Source organism: Palaemon carinicauda, chromosome 24 (genome assembly GCF_036898095.1).
Source record: "Palaemon carinicauda isolate YSFRI2023 chromosome 24, ASM3689809v2, whole genome shotgun sequence".
NCBI classification, from domain to species: Eukaryota; Metazoa; Arthropoda; class Malacostraca; order Decapoda; family Palaemonidae; genus Palaemon; species Palaemon carinicauda.
Window position 1 is genome coordinate 88490661 of NC_090748.1, and position 20888 is coordinate 88511548.

The following is a 20888-nucleotide window of genomic DNA, read 5'->3' on the forward strand; positions in this document are numbered from 1 at the left end:
GATGCTCTCAATGGAGTGATGCCTTAAACACAGCTTGAAAATTCTACATCTGCATTCTAGTTTGCAAAATTTAAGAAATATTGCATCACTAAAGAGACACGAAGAGGTGTTCAGATATGTCTGTTTTTTTATTAGTCCACTGAAAAGCTATAATGTCTTGTAAAGTTTAAGTCATAAGGCTTATAAGAAATCCACGTTTTTTCTCTACGCTAAAAAGAAAGCAATGTGTTTCCAAGGGAACGGTTTACTTGCGCATTTGAATGTTTTGTGTAAACTATTGACAGTTGAGGAAGAACTCAAGTTAATGTGAGTTTCCATCCTCTAAGGTTTGTTGTCATATTCTATGTTTACATATCATGTATGATACATACATTGAATGTACAATATATGTTATAATACTTACAGTTGGTTATACAATTAGTAACAGCAAAAGCTAGAAGGATAAAATAAGAATGAAAAAGATGAACAAGTAGGAAATGGTATGGACAGTCAATGATATTCCTTTCAATGTCAACAACATCTGGAATCGTGCAATAGTGAATGCCAAACATTTTTGTTAAATTGTTTGTTGAAAGTTCCACCACTGCCAGCTTACCTGGTTACCAGATGTCTGTTTTTCCTATGATTGTGAATATTGAACTCCACAGGTTATTTGATATGATATTCAAAAATTTCTATTCTAAGCTAGTCATCTGGCTATCTCAACATGCTACTGTTGGGAAACATTTTCACTGGAGGAGGGAATAAAGAATGTCTGCATGCAACCTTTTTTTAGACAAAAGTTAGTCCCAAATTAACTTGTCGCACATGCCATTTCCAAATAAAATATAAATGCACATTTCATATACAGTATTTACAAATATCACTTATGAAAGATCATAGCTAAAAAGAGGCATTTAAATCGTTATTACAATGGTAGACGTCTCAGACTAATTTCACCAGCAACCAAAGGCATTTCCCTCACTTTCAGAAAAGAAATATAAATCTACAAGTGAATGCAAGATATATTTATCTTAGATTTACTTTTTCAGTAAACAAGAAAATCAGGTTCTTTAAGAATATACAGAAGCTTGACATAACTTAATCCCATAAAGATAAAATCTCTAAATTTAAGTGGCTGTCATTATTTTGTAGCCATTGGGAAGATGAATAAAAACATAGGTGCGTGTATGTTCATATTCTTAAACCTTCAAGTAGAAATGTTCCAAGAATCCAGCTGAACAATCTCTATAATTCCCTCAACCTGTTGAAAAATCCTTAACTAACCTACATAAAAAGACTTCAGACAATGACACAGCAACACAAGTAAGATATTATCTCACTTTTCTGTTAACAGTAGAAAAATATTATCAAGTCTTCCATAACACTTTAGGCCACTGCAAAACTGGAGCTCACACTTATAACGTGTATTTACGACATCTATGGATGATAAGCAATTTGCATTAGTTCAATAATTTGGAACAATTGAATCTTAACAGTTATGACTACATGTATTGAGCTATGATGTAAATATTCATATATATAAGATTGTGCAATAGTAATTTGATGCATTATGTTTCTTGCTTTTTGCTCCACCAATGTCAGTAATACCCAAAGTATCAAATGTCGTCAGATAGATAATATAGTAAGCTCATAACATCAGACAGCAGTTGCACATGCATCAGTTGATCGCTCGAGTGCTAGCAGCCCGATACAAAGTCGCTTAGGAGCTAAGCAGTAAGTCATCCTGGTGTAAGTCCGCAAAGAGATCGAGAAGAAAAATGGGGATGTCCTTGTAACGTCAAATCGTACCAAACCTACAAAGCTACGTTTGACAATACATTTTTTAAACTTTTCATTCTTTGCACTAGGAGAAAAAGCCTCTTATTCTATTATAATCAAAGATGCTTAGAGAAAAAAAGAGTATAGAGAATGGAAGTATTATCTTATGAGATATAATGCAATTATAGTATCTGAGGGAAAAAGAGCTTCATTATTACCTATTACTTGAAAATCTATATATATATATATATATATATATATATATATATATATATATATATATATATATATATATAATATATATAATTTCTATCTACAGATGAAGTTTCATCATCACCATTGCATTTTTTCTAGGTAATTCATGCAACATTTCTCAGTAGAAACAAGAGTTTTACAAAAGATATAAAGGAAATAGAAATCACCAGAGGATCGACACCATTCAAAAAGGGGGCCATGTTACTGGCAAATTATCTAGCACACTATTCTTTACAAGAGAAGTAAAATATTTTGCTTAAAACTAAAGTTCATGATCATTGTAGTTCTACAGTGAGAACAGGGTTTCATTCTTCTGCAGCGATGATGATTCCAGAACGATGAATTCGAGATGATAAGGCTTGGGTGACGAGGAGGAAGATCATTTCAGCATCAATATCATTGTCCTTATCATTCCATCAACTCAGAGGGAAGAAGTCTTGGTCTATGCATTGTGGGGCTGGGTGATGACCCTCATTAAAAAGGCCCCCGAGACGATTCTAAAAATAGGGGCTAAGTGGAAGGCTTCTTTGTTTCCTCTATGAACTGATCTTGTCAGCACTTGAAGCTCCTGAAAGAAAAATAGTACCACCAGAAATATTGGGGTAAAATTCCTTCTTCAATGCTCTTAAAATAGTCATTTATTTCCTAAAAAATTAACGCCAATAGAGATAACAGGTTATTCCATGACCTGTAATACGATTGCTTTATCTAAATGTTTTACGGTATTTTCATCTAGAAACAAAAGGATAAAGAGATTTTCATCTCCAGTAAACTTAAAGCAAAATAAGCAAATTAATATATCCTTTTAAGAGTTAGGAGAAAACAAGCAACAGAGTTTAAAAGGAATAAAGTTACAACCGATAACTCCTAATAATTCAACCGATAAAAATATACTCCCAAATCTACGATATAATTCAACATCTAATAAATTATTAATAAAGAAAAATTGTATTTCTGAAAACCTATTCCACACTAAACTAATTACTAAAGTCATGAAACATGTCTTATTCGCTACACTAATTACTAAAACTGAGACCTAAGAAGTATAGAAACTATATTATACATTTTAAAAATTATGAAATTTTACCATAATTTAAAGTTATTTGATTTTGAAAATAATGTTTATACTTTTAGGAGTTATTAAACTCAATTATCATCTCTCCAGTGTCAAAATCTATTAAATTCTTCATATAAACTGACAAAACATCTCATGTACCATAAGACAATTAATTTGTTCCTTTTATGAATTAAAGGTGATACGTCCAAATTACAATATTTTTTTGTATGCAAACCAAAGGCTAAAGTTCTACCAGATCGATCAATAAATTAAAAGTTATGCTTATGCCACAGTACAAAGATTGGAGAGGCAGCAAAAAAAATATCGTATTTATTGCTAATAACATTTATAAATCTGCATCACGTTAGGTAAGGTACGGCATGAAATGTCTTCCTCTTCTAATACTTGATATATATCTATGTATAGCATGTGCTATTCTAGTAATGGTAGAGAGTATCCATACTTGAGAAAAATATGTACTTCATAATAATATCTAAGAGATACAAGCATTACATAATCAATTTTCTTTATCAGTACAGTATCACTAATATATTGAGCAATTTTCTATTTCTGTAAGGGACTTCTTTTCTGGGGTTAAATGCTAGTCTAGGTACTGAACTATGTTTTTCCTGCACTTTTTTTCTGGCCCTGCTCCTTTCATACCTTCCATTTATTTTAGTTAACATTTTTGGATTGCAGTTTTTTAGTTCCATAATTACTATGAGAATGCATCTCAATATTTTGTAGTTGCACTTCTTCAGAAGCCTTCTACTATGCTTGAAAATTCTTTTCTTTCCTACTGCATACAGAAAAAAGGTGTAGTAACCAATATCAGCTGTTTATCAAGGGAATATTCTTATCTACCTATATTCAAGTAATCTTTTTCCTCCTTATCTAGACTATCACAAGTTTTCTTACCAGTTTCACAATTTAAGGTGTCGACAAGACCAATCTTCACCCTTTCCCAAGGTTTTCCTTGTCACCATAAAACACTCTTCCTCTATTTTTTTTTGACGTAACATAATTAAAAACTCATCTCTGCATTTAAACTTAGCAGTGCTAAGCATCTGAAGTAATACAATATGCTATACTTTATATAGAGTATTGGGTAGCCTATATCAAAGTACCTTGCCATCAGTATCAATGTTAACATTTTCCTGATTACATTCTCTTCCCTCCTTTCTCATCATTATAAAATTGATTTTGCTTTTTTGTCCCTGGTATTTCATGGTTTTTAAAATATTAAATTCAATCATCATCTCTCCTGTGTCAAAATCTAGAAAATTATTCACAAAAACTGACAAATTACTTATATTTTTCCTGTATAATAAGCCAATTAATTTGTTCCTTCTTTTGTGAATTGTAGATGGTATGTCAAAATTAAATTATCCTTTAATATGCAAACTAAAGGCTGTACATAAGTCTAAAACTCTAACAGATAGATTAACAAATTATAAGTTCTGCTCATGACATACATACAAAAGAATTGAGGAGAGGCAGAAAAATAATTATGTACTGGAAGTAACTTTCATAAATTCTGCATCATTTTAGGTAAGTGGCTGCATGAAATGTTTTCCTCTTCTATTGGTATGGATGTGGAGGAAGCTTACCATACTATCACTGATATACAGGAGGAAAAAAAAAATAACCAGTTATTGGTGGGGGTGGGGGAGACAAGCTTATTATTAAGTAATTGGTATGGAAGATGAAGATGTATTGTATATTCTTACGAAGCTGGTCTAGTGTAGAGTAAATATCGTAGATTATTGAAAATGTTATTTATATTTATTTATATTGTTTTCATTTATGCATTGAAGAGATGATACCCAGCCCATAAAATGAGCCCCTCATGTAGATAAAGGTATTTTATGTAAATTACGTAAGACATTCGTCGTGAATTTCATTATACTCTTTATTCAAGTTAAAATATGTAATTCACATATTTTTTGTAAAGAATTAATTTTTATTTTCACGTATGTTTGCTATGAAGTCTTACATTGTCCAATTGAAAGTGTTGTAGGATTCAGTCGAGATAGGAACAAGGGCTTAGGTAATGAATGTTCTTTTATATTTTATGATGTATTGCGTCATGTTAGAGAGAGGATTTTAGAACATGTGCTTTGGAATGTTCCTTTACCACGTGTTTCAAAGCTTCCCGATCCCGGCGAGAGGATGTTATCTTTTTTTATTTCGGGAACAATAGGAGGGCAGAGCTAGCTGGGAAGTCGTCTCGCAGGTGCATCGAGGTGTGTCTGAGAGTTGCCTAAAACCCTTGATCACGCCTCTTTGGCATTTTTATCTAGTTGGAAACTTTTCTGACCTTAGGCACACCCCCCCCCCCAACCTACCAGAATTCAATCCTGGAGGCTTCTGGAAATAGTCAAAATGTCATATATAGAGGACACAAGGTTGGGACAGAGTCAGAAACAGACAGACATAGAGATCGAGTTAGAACTGCAGCCTTCCTCTCTCTCTCTCTCTCACACGTATTTTTGAAGCGTTCAGTGCGTTCTAGTGTGTCCTCTTCTAAGTGACTCTGTGCCCCAAAGCAAATCGTGCGTCACGCAAGTCTAAAAAGTGATTATTGAAGTCATTGCATTAAGGCGAGTGTTGACATTGTATAACTGTTTTTGTAAATGGCCATGTAGGCAGAATAGAGTTGAAATGTGATCTGGTTAGCTAATATTCATTTAGAGTCAAACTTAAACATTGTATTATTTCAGAATTATTTCAAGCATTTGTATTATTTTCATTGCATTGTTTCTTCTCTTAGCTCAAGATTATTCAGATATAATAGTTCGAGTCAAGTTCTTTTATAATTTCATATTGTAACATTTTGTCTTATTCTAAGTTTTGTTGAGACTTAATATTTTTTCCAGTGACTAATCTTATGTAAATTTTTTCAGTGTTGTAATTCATATAGAATACATCTATTTTTGTAACGAGCGTATTATTCCAATCATCAATGTTTGGGACCAGATTTCTGCTCGATTCCTGTTATGAACCACAGTGAGAGTTAGATAAGTGATACTAATACTTAAAGATAATTACCCAGTTTAGTTTTGAGTGTGCTTAAGAGACCTTTGGATACTCAGTGTTTTATATAAGGCTGTCTGGGAGTTATTTAATGGTCTCAGAATTCACGTATTATTTTAAAGTGTAACAGTTTTAATGTAAAAGCAAAGAAGGTCATTTGGAAATCCGAGAAGTTAATCAACTTGCCAGAGGTAGTATATATATATATATAGTATTATATTTTTGGTTCCAAGTCACGAGCCATAGTATAGTGTATTTTTTAATGCCCAGACTTCGGGAGTCATAATCGTATAATATTTTTTGGGTGGTCAGACCTGGAATCCAGACATTATAATAATATCTTCCTATCATCTAATCATCTCTGGTATAGAGGTGCTTAAAACCTATCTTCCAAACACTAGTAGGGAGTGAACAAAGACTTTTCTATAAATGGCAGTGAAGAGGAAGAAGTCTATCCTCTTATCACTAGTATGGAGCAGATAAAGCCTATTCTTTTAAAACTCTTTGGGGTTACAGAGTTTACTCCCTAATCATTAGAATGGAGGTTGACAAAGTCCCTTTTCTTATCACTATGATGGAGGAGATGAAGGCTGTTGTAATTTCTTTGGTGACTAGTGGGGGATAAGCCCATCTTCAACATATTGGTATGAACCTGGAAAAAGTCTTCCTTAAAAACTTATATGAAAGTGGATGAAACCACTCCTTCATTTATTAATAAGGAAATGGACGAAGAATACCTTCCCAATGGTAATATAAATTAAGTAAAAGCATATCCTCATTTTGAAAATACAGGTGTGAATGAAACATATCCTCCAATCTTTTATAGGGAGATGAACAAAAATATTTTTTGTTGACTAGTATGAAGGTGTAAAACCTTATCTTCCATTTGGCGATATGAAGGTGGATGAAACCCATTCTCTAGTCATTGAGAGGTGGACAAAGATATCATTTTATAACTGACAAGAAAGTGGACCAAACATATCCAGCAATTGCTGGTAGGTAGGTGGATGAAGCTCATCAAAAATCATTGGGACAGGTGGAAGATGCATACCCTCAAATAATTGGTAAGGTATTGGTCAGGCACCCTCCTCCAATCATTAGTATGGAGGTGGGCAAAGTTTTTCTTGTATTCACTGTTATGGTGGATGAACTTGTCCTCCTATAATTAATATGAATGTCGTTCAGTAAATGATTTTATCGATGGCAAGTAGGTATAGAAATTTTACCAATCAAATAATGGTATAGAAATTGATGATTTCTCAATATAATCACTGTTATGGAATTGACAAAAAGTGTACCCTCCCATCGCTGGTATGAAATAGAATAAAGCTATCCTCCAGTTATTAGTATAAAAGTTGATAAAATCCATACTCTTACACTAATACAAAGGATGTCCTCTTTTTATTGGCATGGGGGAGAGGAGTGTTTATTCTCTATTATAAATAGAGATGGATGAAGCCATTCCTAAACACTGTTATTAGGTGGATGAAGAGTAACATTTGATCATTGGTATATGATGATTATCCTCTGATCATTGGTATTTAAGTGAACTGAGAAAATCTACCCATCATTTGGGATGGAGAAGGAGAAAGCCTGTCCTCTACTCATTGGTATGGAGTGTGTTAAGCAAACCTACTAATCACAGTCAGGGAAGTGCCTGAAGCCTATCTTTCTATCAGTGGTACTGAGGTATCCTCTATTCATTAGCTTGAAGGTTAATAAGGTTCATTGACATTTCATAAACTTGATGAGGTAGAGCAAGACCACGCTCCTTTCATTGATGGAAAATTCTTATCTTTTAGTCATCGCCATGGACATAGAAAGAGTTCACTTGTTTAGAATTGGACAATATCTGATATGGTAGTGGAGCAATCATATCAACCAATCACTGGAAAAGAAATGGACAAAGCATATTCTCCAATCTTATGTATGGAACAGTCATGAAGCAAATAATAGGTAGCAGGTTGGACAGGGCACTAGCCATTCGTTGAGATTCTACCGTGAGAGAGTTATTAGGTCCTTTGACTGGCCAGACAGTACAACATTAGATCCCTCTTTCTGGTTACGGTTAATTTTTTCTTTGCCTACTCACAAACTGAATAGTCTTGCCTATTCTTTCTATATTCTCCTCTGTCCTCATACATCTGGCAAACCCGAGGGTACCAAACAATTTTTCTTTGCTCAAGGGTCAACTACTACACTGTAATTATTAGGTGGCTACTTTCCTCTTGGTCAGGGCAGAGGACTCTTCAGCTATGGTAAACAGCTCTTCTAGGAGAAGGACACTCTGAAATCAAAACATTGTTCTCTTAGTCTTAGGTAGTGCCACAGCCTCTGTACCATGGTCTTCCACTCTCTTGGGGTTGAGTTCTCTTGCCTGAGGGTACACTTGGGCACACTATTTTATCTTATTTCTCTTCTTCTTGTTTCTTTGAAGTTTTTACAGATTATATATAAAAGATTTATCCTAATGTTGTTACTGTTCTTCAAATATTTTATTTTAATTGTTCATTACTTTTCTCGTAGTTTATTTCCTTATGTCCTTCCTCACTGAGCTATTTTCCTCTGATCGAGCCCTTGGGCTTATAACATCTTGGTTTTCGAACTAGGATTGTAGCTTAGCTAGTAATAATAATAACAAGAGCAATCAGAGATTTCTTACCTCCGCCAAAGGATGGCATTGACACAAAAATAATGCAAATCTGGATCTAGAATCTGGATCTGAAACATCTCCAAAAGTTAAAGAAGTCTCACATGGCCCAAGATTTATCTGTGGCGGAAATTTCATCAAAATCTGTGAATTTGTTTTGACGTTACCTTTGAAATTGTGAAAAATGCAAACCAGGGCCTAGAACCCGGATCATCTCCAAAAGTTAATGGAGTCGCCCAAGGCTTAAGATTTATCTGTGGTGGAAATTTCGTCAAAATCCGTCAATTTGTTTTGAGGTAATCTTCAAGATTGTAAAAAAATGCAACGGATTCAGATCATCTCTAAAATTTAATGGGGTTGTCCATGACCTAAGATCTATCTACAGTGAAAATTTCATCAAAATCCGTTGTGTTGTTTTGACGTAATCCTGTCCACAGACACAGACAAATAAATAGATAAACAAAAAAACCAATTCGAAAATATAACCTCCTTGGCATAGGTAATAATAATAAAATGATGGAATCATGTGGAGGTAGATGAGCCCACCCTTTAATCATAGATATATTAGTGAGTGAAGACCATTCTCCTGTCACGTGTCTGGAGATGGATGAAATCTATTTTCCAATTATTGATAAAGAAGAGAACAAAAGGCATCTTGCAATTATTGGCTTCGAAGTGGACAAAGGATGTCCTCCAGTCATTTTTGGGGAGGGTAGATGAAGCCCCTTATCCTATCACTAAAACCGGACAGACAAAGCTTACACTTTTATCATTGGAGGTTGAGAAAATCTAACGGTCAATTACCTGTATGAAGGTATGCAATTTATCCTCCAATCATTGGTGTGGAGGTAGACATTAGGAGATCGATGAAATATATACTGACATCATTGATATGAACTGGTATGGGAATATAAAGTTTACCCTTCAATAATACAGCCCATTCTCTTATTGCTAGTGCATAAAAGAAAAATGCCTATTCTCCATTCACCGGTATTATGGTTAATGAGGCTTATGTTTCGCTCATTTTCATGAACATAGACAAAGGATATCCTACAATCATTTGTATAAAATGAACTAATCATATCTATCACTTATTTAAAAGAATATTGACAAAATCTACCCTCCAATCATTGTAGGTTACAGTATAAGGGTGGAGGAAGATCCTCTTCCAATAACTGGTATGGAGGTGGATGAAGCATATCCTGTAATCATTGGTTGAGAGTGGACATATGCCATCCTCCTATCATGGGATGGAGGTGGATGAATTCTATCCTTCAATAACTGATGTTGTAAAAAACAAAGCATTTGAATATAATCAAACCAGTGATATAGTTGTGATTAAAACCTATCCTCTTATCACTGATATGGAGGTAAACAAAGCGTATCCTCTAATTAAAGATATGAAAGTTGATGCAGTTAATCCTCTAATTAAAAGTATGAAATTTGACAAAGCCATTCTTCCTATCACTAGTATAGTGTTGGATGATGCTTGTTATCCTTATCATTTGGAGAGTAGTGGACAAAGCACATACTACAGGCACTGATATGCAGGTAGACAAAGTTTGTCATTCCATAATGAGTATAAAGAGTGTAACAAAGTAAAAAAGTCACTTCTGGATGTGTAAGGCTACCAATAAGATGATTGAGATACAAGGAAAGGGGTAATAAGGTAATTCTGACCTTAAAGTGAAGGTAAAAAGAACTATCAAGTATGTGAGGAACATGAAATAGTCAATATCAGTTTCTACGGACTGCTATGAGTTAAGAAAAATTGTGAAAACAAATCCTCCCGTCATTAATTTGGAGGTAGAGAATATTTATTCAAATATTGGCATTGGGATGGATAAAGCTTATCTTATCATTAGAATGGAAGCAGACAAAGTCTATTATCATTTTACTTCTATGGTGATAGAAAGTGGACAAAGTTTATTCTCCTACTGATCTTAAACAGGTCGAGGTCAATTGCTGTGATGTTGATATAAGACAAACGCCATCATAGGGAGAATACACGAATCTCTTGTATTATATGTATTTATTATTTCTTAGGGTATATATATACATATATATATATATACCCTAAGAAATAATAAATACATATAATACAAGAGATTCGTGTATTCTCCCTATGATGGCGTTTGTATGTATATATATATATATATATATATATATATATATATATATATATATATATATATATATATATATATATATATATATACCCTAAGAAATAATATACATATAATACAAGAGATTCGTGTATTCTCCCTATGATGGCGTTTGATATATATCAACATCACAGTAATATATATATATATATATATATATATATATATATATATATATATATATATATATATATTATAATTAAAATTTTTCTTTTAGCTTCTATATGGATATTTTTCAAGATCTCACCAAAATTCATGGAGAATGAATGTCGAGGTACACATGAATAGAATATCACAGTGGGTTGTTAATATACCAATTGAGGATCTAGGTCAGCCTTAGCCACCATGGGCCAATCAAAGTCCAATGGGGTAATCCACACCAATATTGAAACCATAAAGGGCCTAATGATAATTCAGTTATTCAAAGTTATCAATAAGAATATTTTTAACATTTTTAACCTTCGCTTCCTAAAGGTTCCATACTACTAGCTAGGTTTACGATCGAATGCAAGGTTTGACAAACAATAGGAAGTAAGGGTAAGGGATGCCCACTTCATTAATTTATTTGTTACAGGACTAGGATTGTTAGATTGTTTTCATACTCTTCTCTTTAGTCCTGATATTTTTATGATATTTAATGATGGAAGCTTTCCTAAGAATCATCAACAGGTTGTCTAGTCTTTGTTTGCAAAAGTTTTTATGTTTTTTGTTAAATTTATATAAATTCTGAACCATAATATTGTTAACAACACAATTTTGATGTATTATTTCATTGTGGTTATTATAAAAGCAAGAAAATTATTCTGTACAGTATATGACTTAAGGTATCAAAATGAAGTTCAACACATTGACCCTTTTGGACTTTGATCCTCATAATAACCCTTAAACACCCAAGGCTTGGTGTAGATTTTTTTTTGTACTTTTTACAAGGTAAAGTTGATGTTAATCTTTCACCTATTCTTCCCCTTTTTAGACCACATGTATACAGGGCAAGCGTGTTTCAATAGCATCATAGGAAAAATATATGGCTCTTTTTTCCATAAGTAATTTCTCATGGGCCTCGTGATCAAATATCCCTATTCAGAGCAGACCAAATGAAAGCACGAAAAAGAACAGGGCCTGTAAGTCGGGAAAACAGAAGTAGGAAGAATATTTCAAAGCTTGACTATGAACAGAGAGAAACAGTGATTGAATCATACAATCTAGACAGTAGGCTACGTATTTTAAGAGTAAATTCTTTTTATGACACCAGTCTCGGGTGTTCATCTCCCAACTGTAATTCTACCTGTACATGTATTCTAATGAAATGCTGAAAGGCTATTATAATTTTATGCTTTTCTACAATCATTTCATCATTATTACTCTTCTATATCTTCATTTTCCCCCTAGGGCTTGGTCCTTAAAAGTAGTATTACAGCCATTTTAAAAACGTTACACACACCAGAATACTTATTACTGACAGGAAAACCATTGCAAGATTTAGTAGTGAGAGAAAAGAAAAAAATAGTACTAGGAAGCTAAAAAATGGGGCAACTTAATACAGTGGGGATTCTGATGTTCTGCAAAGAGTGCAGCAAGAAATTCTTTGGGCATAAATAGTAGGGATGGTAATGAAGCTCCCTTTTGTAAAAGGGGTTGTGGAAGCAAGCCAAAGAGAATAGGTTTTGACAGTCAAAAACAGGATCACCTTTTCAAATGTATAGGAAACAACCACCATAACTAATCCTGTTCCCAATATGAAAAGTCTAGAAGGGTGCAGACTTCCATGAAGGTGAACAGTATTCCAAATATGGTAGATCTGAAGCATGTGGCTCTAATGAAATTCCTGCCAGAGAAAGCCTTGCAAACCTTTTTGTGGTTGATATAGCTAGATGGCCTATTTTCATAACATATGCTCTCTTATTTGTAGTGAAACCTCTAGATACAAAAGTTTTGGTATATGAAAAATTCCTTTTACAAAACGACATAAGATTTTTTGGCCTCATATGAAAAAATACTCAGGATACGAAACAATATTTATGTGTCTCTGAAAACTTTAAAATTCGCCCGCACATTTGTACTATCTTAAATTTGCCACTATCCGCATCTTTCCCATCATGTATCTACCAGCGTCTCTCGACCATTTCGTTTCGATATGAGCTATCGTTCGGATGAATTTGTGTTGGTGATTTTGATTTCGCAATTATAGCTTTCGTATTGTTTTATTCAACCTGTAATTCTGTAGCCATGGGTCCCAAGAATGTTGCTGAAGTTCAACGAAAGAAGAAGAGGATGCTTTCTATAGAGACGAAGCTGGAGATAATCAAGAAGTATGAGGGTGGCATGCATTGTGATTGCTAAGGAGTATGGACGAAATCCATCGACAATAGGCACCATCCTTAAGCAGAAGAAAGCCATCAAAGCAGCAACACCTTCTAAAGGCGTGACTGTCCTTTCTAGTAAGAGGAGCCACGTCCATGATGAGATGGGGAGACTTCTTCTCCTATGGGTTAAGGACAAGGAAATCTCTTGAGACACGATCACCGAAACGGTAATCCGCCACAGGGCACTATGTTCTATATCTTTTTCATTTACAAGTACTAATGGTTAGGTTAGGTATATTATAAAATTTAATGTGGTGTTTTTGTAGGGCTTGGAACAAATTAGGGGATTTACATGTAAAACGTTATTCATTATATGAAAAAAGCCACTCTGGAACTAATTAATTTCATATCTTGAGGTATTACTACTAACGTCTTAGCAATACTGGATGTTATATTCTTTAATAGCTGCTAAAATGAAAGTTGAAAGTCAAAAGTAAGATAAAGTATTGTCATATTTTCAGAATGGTTAAGTACAGTGTTGCATATGCAGAGGGGATTAATGGGAAACACAAGCATTTTGCAAGATCTGCTAATCAAAGAATTGGCTTTGCTCAAGTTCCTTCTAGAACCCAAATAACCTCACCACATTCTGAGTCTTTCAACATCTTTCACTAAGCTTATGAAACTTTCAGAAAAGACAGGACTATGATGAATAAAATTGTAATCATTAATTCTGCTGGGGATTACTTGAAAACCTCTGAAAATTAGCCAGAGGCTATTGCTATTAGTACCTAGGTTTAAAAATTCACACATGAAAACTTCATGGTTTAGAATGTCATATAAGCTATAAAATTAACAGGAGGAAATCTGAATTCATATCTATTTTCAAGGTTTTATGGATTTAACAAGTTAGACCTGAAATGCATCAAAAATACCTAATTGTATACCATAGACATACTTGAGTCAATATTCAAAGTGCTTATCTAAAGGCTCAAGGAGCAGCATTCAATACATTAGACAACACTGGAGAAATTGAGATTAGGAGTTAATTGTTATAATCAATACTTTATGATAAATTATGTGAAACCTTCTGGGAAATACATAATTTTGCATTGTGAAGGACCCCAAGACATCCTTTTAAACAATATAAAACCCAATTTGGATATTTACTTGAAATGGCAAGTCTATCCAAATATATGTTAACTTATCAAAATACTCACCTGCAAGACCTAATTGTTTTGGGAGCTACTCATCCCGTGACCCTAGCTTTGAAAGTCCTCGCAATTCTTATATTTCGCTTCAGTTTTTCCCATGATCCTGTTGATGACCCTTTTCGCCTTCATGGATGCTCTCATGAGGCTGCGGTTCCTGGAAGCAAAGATTTTGAGTTAGATGTTAGCTATTACAAAGGCATAAAATTTATATAACTAAATACAGTACTGGTTATACTGGGATCTTGAAATCCTTATAATTAATAAAAATTAACATTAGTGAAAATTAGTTTTGAATTAACCAAAAAGAAAAAAAAATGGACAGACTCATATTACTGACTTTGAATTGAGAATGAGTAAAAATATTGATGGACATATTCGGGAGGAGGCAATTCTATTTATGATCCCTACCTATGAAAAGTGGCATTTTAGAATAAATCTTTTTGACGGAAATATAACACAATCATTAATTCATGAAATGTCTACATACCCTTGAATGGAACCAAGCCAGTGCCTAGTTGGCCTTGCATTTTCTGTGTATCTAATCCAGCGAGAATAATTAAAAGAAAACATAAAATAGTAAAATAAACACACAAAAAACAGGCCCATCTTACCCCATTAAATATTTCAGCACAGGCTTCAAAGATTTTCATATGACAGTGGTGTGCTTTGAAAAGATAATATTGACATATTAACAGAAACATAATCCTTTTGGCATTTATAAACACATGAGTTCTACAGGTTTCCCTCTGTCGAGAAACAGACCTCCTTTCTTTAAGGGGAGAATGCAGATTTCCTTTATTCTCTTTTTTCAGGACTGGGCAAGAAAACAACATTATGATACCATTCTCAATGTCCCTTTGCATGAAAATAAACTGACAAATTGATCCATGGGATAAGTAGGCCCATTTTGAAATAATACTGTACTTAATTTGAAAGCTGCGCCCACATAAGAAAATTTAGATTTTTCACTGAACTGTGAAAAGGGAAAAAAGTAAATCAGCTTTGGCAAAACTTTGTTTTTCACAGTTAATCAATTTTTTCTAGTACTAAGAAAGTAATGTTAAAAGCATGAAGGAAAATCAAGTTTGCGAAACAACTAAAGACATATGGTCGTAAAAACCTGTGGCAGCACTGAAAAGATAGGATTAGGGAAAAAACTGCAACTTTCACTGTTCAATAAAAGGGCTCAGAATTATTGGCAAAATGAGGGCCTTCAAAACTAAACCCATAAGAATGGATGAGATCATGGGATATTGGAAAGCAAATAAAATAATTTTCTTTACTTAGGTAAAGAATCATTCAGTCCTCTTCAGTAAAATAACAGCAATACTCTGTATATTTCTTAGGCTGTATAATTCCAAAGAAATTAATGCATAAACAGATAAAACCCTTTTTAATAATGAAATTAAATCTTAATAACATAATTTCTTTTTTTCTGTACTCACCTGATTTTCATATGGCTTCTTCTACATTAGCTCAGTTTAATCTTCATATACCCGTAAAATCTTTGAAAATTAAAATTTCTCCTTTTTTCTTTCCCGCCAATAAACACATGCTCTTAGTAAAGGAATGGAAAATTTTTGTGGTAAGTGATACGATGCCAAGAACGAACCTGGGAGTCTCTTTGTTCCTTCAGTTTCGAAGTCAAAATTATATATGAACACCAGGTGAGTATATAAATAAGAAATACTATAAGAAATATTATTATAATTACATATTGTTCTTTAAATATCCCCCTGATGTTCATAGTGCTAATTCCCCTACTCTCCTGGAGGAGGGGCACTAGTGAAGGAAAGAGATCCCAAACATTTTAAGTTAAAAGTAATACACTGTGGATATAAAATTTACTTGCATGAGTTAGATTACTTTTATTAAACCATCTCAAAATACATTTTTAAATATGGGACTCTAGATTGCTTACTAAAGGGATTTTGACGAAGGAAAAATCTATTTCTGGGGAGAGACCTGTGGCGCCCGGTGAAAAGAGTCCTTCTTATATATCTTTTCTGATAAAACCTTCCAATTATACCAGAGAAAGAAAAAAGCATGGAATGCTGAGGTTACTACCCTCGCGCGAGCACCTTTTGGGTGTCGTGTATAAAGCAAAGGCGCGTGAAAACCACTATTCACAGGTTGTCTTCCATTTAGTTAATTCCTTCGTCAAAGGGATGGGCCGATACAAAGGTCCTAGCCAACCACCAGCGCCACGACGCGAGCGCCATCTGAACAACATCCTTCTTTTTGGGCTCAAGCCATGGCGTCCTGATGGAAGGTTCCTTTTTGGTAGCTTCCTTGGGTATAAGACTACTAAGATATTCCCAGAGAATTTAACCACAGGTTATCACAGAATTCTAACTTCTGGAGCGAGTATCTCAAAGGTTTCCCTTTAAGACATCGTAATACAACAGGGGACGCGCATGTCTGAACGCGCCACATAGCTATCTTCACCCCGAACAGAGTTAATGCTTCGGTGTGTAAGGACTGAGAATAGCTGGGAGCCGTTCCACAGCTAATCTCACTCGTGGCTACTACTGATACTCGAGACGTAAACAAACGGACGCCATTGCTCTAATGACGTCACGCCCGTCTTCATCCTTTGTTTAGTAGCTGCCCTACTTAGACGGATTTTCCCTGTGTTAACTTTATCGTTTTGCATCTTCGCTATGTCGTTACCTTCAGCCTCGCCTTCTTCTGGAAAGTTGAGTACAAGGTTCCAGTATTGTTTAATTAAGCTCTGGCCGTAAAGTAAATATTACTTTTCGAGATAATTGCTGTTTTGTGACAGAGCTGTGCCTCTACCGGACCCGCCATTTTATGGCGTCGTTGTTGTTATGCATGTCTTATTTAGTTAGCCACAACAACGTTTCCGGCCTTATATACTAATCGATTACATTAGTTTATTTAGTCTTCATAGCTAGGAACTTTTATATCGTGTTTAGACGCTTTTTATCGGTCATCGATTGACCTCATACCAGTCGGCTACTATAGCCCCCAGGCCAGGAGCCTACATACAAGTGTTCATGCATGATTTATTAGTGATCCTAGACTAAGTTATGAAGATAGTGGCATTATTTTACAATACTTTTGACAGTGATGCAAATGTTTTCGCCTTCAGGGACCATATAGGGGATAGGCTAGTCAGTGACTCTTTCTAGCCTAACCTAATGATAGGACCCCTATATGCTTCCTTCATCCCCTGCCTTGGCATTCCCTCTATTTAGCCTTGATTCCTTTTCTGAGTAAAGGGATTAATTGTCTAATAGAGTATATATCGCCTCTCTGTCCTCCCTAAAGGAATGAACCCCCTTTAGGGTTGCGTCCGAGAGTGAGGTTAGGCTAGCCCTACCTCTATGGCTAGGATAGTCTATGACTTTCCTGCGATAGCGATATGTCTTCTTCCTCTCCTAGTTCAGGACTCTTAGCCCTGCTCTAGGTTAGGTTAGGAAGGTGTCTCTGTTCCATGCTGAAACTGTACTCTTGCACCGTTTTAGCTGATCGGCCTGATCTTAGGTTAGGGAGTGTCCTCCCTTTCCTTAGTGGCCGCTCTGGTACAGAAACCCTCCCTGGGAAGACTTCTCTCTTCTCCCTCCCCACCTATCTCTTGTATAGCCTAGCCTATGCTTAGGTTAGTTTATACCCATCTGTCCCCTGTCCTACAACTCCTCCTTAGGGTGGAATAGGGCTACCCGAGCTTCCTTGTGCAGTCCGCTCTGGTACATATACCTTCATAGTGTCCTATAAGGTTAGTTACTAGTATAGTTCTGCATATGGGAGTCTCCCCCCCCCTTTGGGTGTTCCCTAGCCCTCCCTTGGGCTACCTTGCTCCCGGTCCCTAGTGACCCCTGCTCATGGATGTTAGAGCCTGCCTCTATCATGGGTACACCCTCTCAGGGAGGGGGAGGGATGCCTGGAATCCTGATGGTACTTCCTACATCCCTTCCCCCCTCCCCCCCTGTCTCTCTCCCTATCCGGGTGCCGGCCTCTTGCCGCCTCTACTGTCGGCAATACCTGCCTCCTACTTGGTGACTCTTCCTAACCTTGCCGCCAGCCCCCCGTGTACCGAGGGACCGCCGGCTGCCGCCGGCTACTACCGGCGGCTCTCCTCCTCCTAGCTTGTCGTCCGCTTGCGGTCGGCCGCCGGAGTGCCGGCAGATACTGCCGGCAACCCGGTACAGCCTTAACCATCCTTATCCCAGTCACCAATCTGGCATCCTCCGACTGCCGGAGCCGCCGCTCCCTGCCGGCGTGCCGCCGTTGTGCCGGCGGCCGCCATCCTGGTATTTGACTGACTTTGTACATTGTCTGTCCTAATGCCAGAATCTATGCTGGAGCGAGCTCCGGCATGCCGGCGGCTTGCCGGATGCCCCGGAGGCGTCAAGAATACTTGCACCCCCTTCCTGTAGCTATCATAGACAATGATAGTCCTATATCGCAAACAGATAAGCTGTTTCTGCTATTAAGATCAGTACCTAGTACTGCTCTATTAGTGATCATGCTGTCTCTTTGCATTCTTCTAATTCCAGCATGCTATGTGCATCTTAGCACGGCTGGTTGCCAGAAGCAGTTACCTTTTTAAATGAGGCCTTCTGGCCCTTAACTGGGAACCGAATGAATTCGGTCCCAATCTTGTCCTTGGATTTTTCCATGGAATTCCAAAATACTTGGAGTTCTAAGTTATTATATCCGGTGCCCTCGGTCACTCGGATTATCCAGGGACCAAGCTTATGGTAACCAGCCGGGCGAGATGCATGGAGCATGTTCTCCTTTACTATTTTCATTCTCTATGCATCACACCTTCATTAAGTTAAAATTAATAATTAATATTAACTTAGTTTAAGAGCCATTCTTATGACTCCCCCATACTCATTTTCTCTTTCTTCCACAGGAGGAGCAGATGAAGTGTGATTTCGCCTTCTGCGCTGTGAAACGCCCGCAGTTTTACGGGCATACGGCTTGCAGGACTCACGCCCCTTGTGCAGACAAGAAAGGGGATTTGAAGTTTTGGAATCCACTGGATTGTACGGTCTGTCAGGCTCACCTAGTTGAGGCCTTCCATAATCCTCCCTCAGCGGAGATTAGAGACATTTCTCGTGAAAAGCTGCGCAAGTGGGTGCGTGGCTTCCAGAAAAATGCTACCGGACCGTACCTGGCCACCGAAGAACTGAGGTCACTATTGTTCCCTAAGGCCTCCCCTGACTCAGTGGTACCCAAAGACGTGATCCCCACTCTCCAAATTACGGTGGAACCTGATGTAGTCATGGCTCAGTCCATGCACGAGTGTCGTTTGGATTCCGAAGATGACGAACAGATTTCGGATGTCTCGGAAGACACGGAGAAAACGCTTATGGCTCAAGGAGCCGAAGATGACGAAGACAAGGTGGAATACACCGAGTCGGAGCAAGAGGTCGCTCCCCCGTCCATCCCCCCTCCTACTCCTACACCGACGGAAATGTCTATTCCGTCTACCTCCTCGACTCCGGATCCTTCTTCTTCCACTCAAGAATTGATCCGACTGATTAGAGCCGTCATGGACGACAGGCTGAAGGAGAACCAGGAGTCCATCAGGTCGATGATAGGATCCAGAGAGCCGAAGAAGATTTCGGTCAAGGATCTCCCCGCTTGCTCTCATGCCAACCCGTGGAGGTATGCAGAGCATATGGTTATTGCGACCGGCAGGATCTTTGTCAGTGATAAGATCGGCACGGTCCCTTTGGAAGATGTGGAGTTCTTCCCAAGCTTTGAGGCCTACCCGGACTGTTACGTCCGGCTTCGTTCCGAACCTGCCTCGAAGGAAGAGACCGAACCTAAGGAAGAGATAGTGTTCGATCTCGCAAAGGCCCAGGCTATGCTAGCCTCCGCATTCAAGAGTAGAGGGTTTACCTGCTCTAAGCTTCCGGCATTGAGCAAGAAGCACCCTACTTACGTTGCACCTGAAACTGCGGTTCTTCCATTCTTGGAAAAGGCCTTAGCTGCATGCCTTAAAGCGGCGGACGAAGGGAAACCCTGCCCTGCACTGGAGGAGTGCAGACCCTTCTCCATCGTGACCCCCCCTGACGCTCGACACTGGAAAGATGTCCAACATACTTTCGTCGTGGGAAGGCTCGATCCTGACGTCGCCGGACGTCAGTTTAATGAAGACCTCCCTAAGCTCAACGATCACCTCCTTCGTCGGGAACAAGACACGAAGGAGAGGCTTGCGGCATCTCTTTCTCATCAAGTCCAACTTGAAGTTATGGCCTGTGACACTAGAGTACCAGACCACTACATGGTACTCTCCAAATCCCACTTACTGACTGTAATGAAGGACTTGTACCACTTCATAAAGGCTCGAAGAGCCTGTCGTGAATTCGTGTTCGCCGGCGCCACCGTGAAACACGAACCCCGGAGGCTGATTTCCTCCAACATCTGGGGAAAGCACCTTTTTCCTTCTGACCTTGTGAAGGAAAT

At 37.1% G+C, this 20888-nt stretch overlaps 1 pseudogene; it reads right to left on the minus strand.

Annotated features, from left to right (window-relative positions):
• Positions 1 to 2063: 2063 nt before the first annotated feature.
• Positions 2064 to 20888, minus strand: part of LOC137618475 (uncharacterized) — a 184946-nt pseudogene continuing 166121 nt past the window's right edge.